The 2,948-nt window shown below is 31.8% G+C and overlaps 1 long non-coding RNA gene across 1 annotated transcript; it reads left to right on the forward strand.

The window, feature by feature from the left end:
• Window positions 1–525: 525 nt before the first annotated feature.
• Window positions 526–1,846, forward strand: LOC145093766 (uncharacterized). Its single transcript, XR_013703085.1, has 2 exons — window positions 526–1,234; window positions 1,349–1,846. It is a non-coding gene; the product is annotated as an uncharacterized LOC145093766 (long non-coding RNA).
• Window positions 1,847–2,948: the final 1,102 nt, after the last annotated feature.

A 2,948-nucleotide genomic window follows, 5' to 3' on the forward strand; every position in this document is an offset into this window, starting at 1 on the left:
GCTTTGAGTTAAATGTGTACCAGGATTCGGGTGCTACAAAATGCTTGACATGACATTCTGTTGTATTATAACGTAGGTTAATAAGCTATGTAGATAAACAAAACGCTTTTACTTGTATGGAATTACAAGTGAGGAACATTTTGCACTTTACACTATTATAATTCATTAGTGTAAGCACATTTTTGATTATAAAAACACAAGGAGTTTGGACAATAAACAATTCCTTTTTACTTTTATATGTTTACAAGGGCAGAACATGTTGCACTTTACACTTTTATAGTTCATTAGTATAAACATACTTTTGATTATAAAAACACAACGAATGATAAACCAAATCTTTGTTACTTGTATAGGTTTACAAAGATACAACATGTTGCACTTTACACTTATAATTCATAGATATAAACATATTTTTTATTATAAAAACATACAGAATCAAAGTCAAAGTCAAAACCTGTAAAAGCTCACCATAATTATATTATTGTTGACGAATTGTTTTGAAACGTTTGTATGTTAGGACTTGGAAGACACACCATATGCGTCATGGATTTATTTCTTTGCTTAAATATTTGGCCAATGTGTTAGGCCTTTTGTTTCATTTTGACTTATGTTTGTAGTACCTGTTCTAGATTGACCACAACATAATTCTTGGTACCCGATTTATGCATATATCATTGTATTATTTGTATTATTCGATACATGTTGTTTATCTGTTATCCAATGCTTACATTGCAACCTGGAGTTTTCGCTGATGGTCGAGGTGTGACACTGTCCTCCTCCGCCAGTATCACCGTGATACGTTTGGACCGCCTTAACATTGAAAGCCCTGCAATCTTTTATTTCACTCGCTTATCGCTCAATCTCCTATGAAGACTGTACAACATAGTTGGTGATGCCGATAGTGACGAAGGTATTGGATTCGAACGTTCCCAAATCAAATGCCAACAATTCCATCTCAGGTTTTCGATTTCTTCCACGATTAGGGTTCTGATTGACTGTTCCAAACTTCCAATTTCCATTTGGGTTTGCTTTTAAGAATCTGAAGCTCCGATACTGTGTATAAGAAATCCCTAGTATGTCGATGTTAATTTTTTTGGAACGGGTTTCCCGGTTTTGATATTTCATCGACACACCAATTCATTGTCTTGGGGCTTTGATGTTGTCATACAACACTCGTACAACTACTAGGATTTTTCTTGGAAACTGGAAAGATGATAGATGCAATAATAGACAGGTGTGTGATAACGTTTTCGTTTCTTATGTTTTGTTCTTAGCCTGTGTTGTTACTGAATTTGTTCAGGTAACTAACTCTAGGTTTTTCTGTTGCAATTATCATATAAAATCAAAGGAGCATTGTTTTAATGTTGAAGAAGGCCAACTGTTAGAATGTTCGAGTAAACCAACTAGCCTGCAGAGGTTGTGGAGTGTCGACCAGGTAGAGAACCCATCAAAAATAGCAAGTGACAAAAGGAGGGATTCACTGATTAAATATATACACATGGTAACTTTTGACTTTGCTATGTATTTATGCTTAATGTATGTGTCAATTTTCTATTCATGCTCTATCTAACATGGAAGCAATTATATCTAACATGGAAGCAATTAGAAAAGTCAAGAGACTTGATCAAATTAATATGGCTTATTTGAGTGGATATCATGCTTGAAATTTTTCTAGGAAGATTGTATTTGATGCTAATTTCTGTTCACATAAGTTGTTCTATGAGAAATCAGCTCATGCACAAGGAGTAGAGAACTTGAAAAGGAAAACAGTTGAATGTGACAACATTTCCATGCCTGTAATCAAAGAACTTGACCTCGTATATTGAATTTAAGGTGTTTGTGGAAATGTCTGAATGGGTTTAACCAATTTTCTATAATCTACAGAGTTTGTTTATTTAGTTTTCTTTTAACATAGCTTTACTAGATGTGTTCTATATGCTTTTGGGGATGTTGAATAATCGCTGAGAAAGAAACATTCAAACAAACCCAACACTTCAAATCATTTTAACATTCCACATCCATGTTTTACCGGTGACACTTTAATTTGAGTAAAGTAGGTTTTTCTATGCTTTGTGTTAATATACAATGTTGAGTTCACAATATTATACCTTATTTTTTGTGTCATTTGTATATGATGATCAAAAGGTTGTCATGAAGAAGAAACTATAACTTTGTGGAACTTTCTGAATAGCAAGTTAGATTCTTTTATTGGACTGTTTTGTTATGTGAGTGACCCAAAAAATTTCATATCCAAATTCCTATCAGTATTTCACATTTTTCCCATGCTCTAATACAAATATATTATTTTACCATAATTTAATGTTTTTAGAAGACGGTCACTTTAGTGTTATGTACGTTATTAACCTAAAATAATGACATTGTTAGTGTTGGCAATCGCTTTTGTCTAATATTTTTACTCTTTTTAAAAATGACATTACACAGTTTAAATTTCAACTGTTTTAGTTGGTTCATACTGAAAATGCGTATATAATTTGTGGATTCCACAATGAAGTAAGTTTATGTAAAAAATTAGTCAATGTACTATTTTTTGTTTTTTTAACGATTGACATGACTTCTTAGCGAAGGGATACCTTTGAAATGAAACAAACAATCCACATTTTAGTGTTATCTATAATCCTATTTGCAGTGAGTAAATGCAAGAAATGTTGCTGCCATGAGTAAATACAATTATAATATAAGTAACATCGGTTTTTTTCCCTAATTTGTCACCATGAATTCTTCTAAATTTTTCGTCATTAAGCAAATTATGCAGTTGAATTGCAGTCGGTTTATCCGAACTATCTATTTTTTATTTTATTTTTTTGTTTTGTTATTATATCTCATTTTGTAATCTAAGTATATTTCTAATGATACTTTTATCTATGTGTTTTGCATAAAAAATGAATATGTTAGATAAAAATGTAGGGTTAAAGTCCTTAAATTTGACT

The sequence above is a fragment of the Lactuca serriola genome, chromosome 3 (genome assembly GCF_051521515.1).
Source record: "Lactuca serriola cultivar US96UC23 chromosome 3, Lser_US96UC23_V15, whole genome shotgun sequence".
NCBI classification, from domain to species: Eukaryota; Viridiplantae; Streptophyta; class Magnoliopsida; order Asterales; family Asteraceae; genus Lactuca; species Lactuca serriola.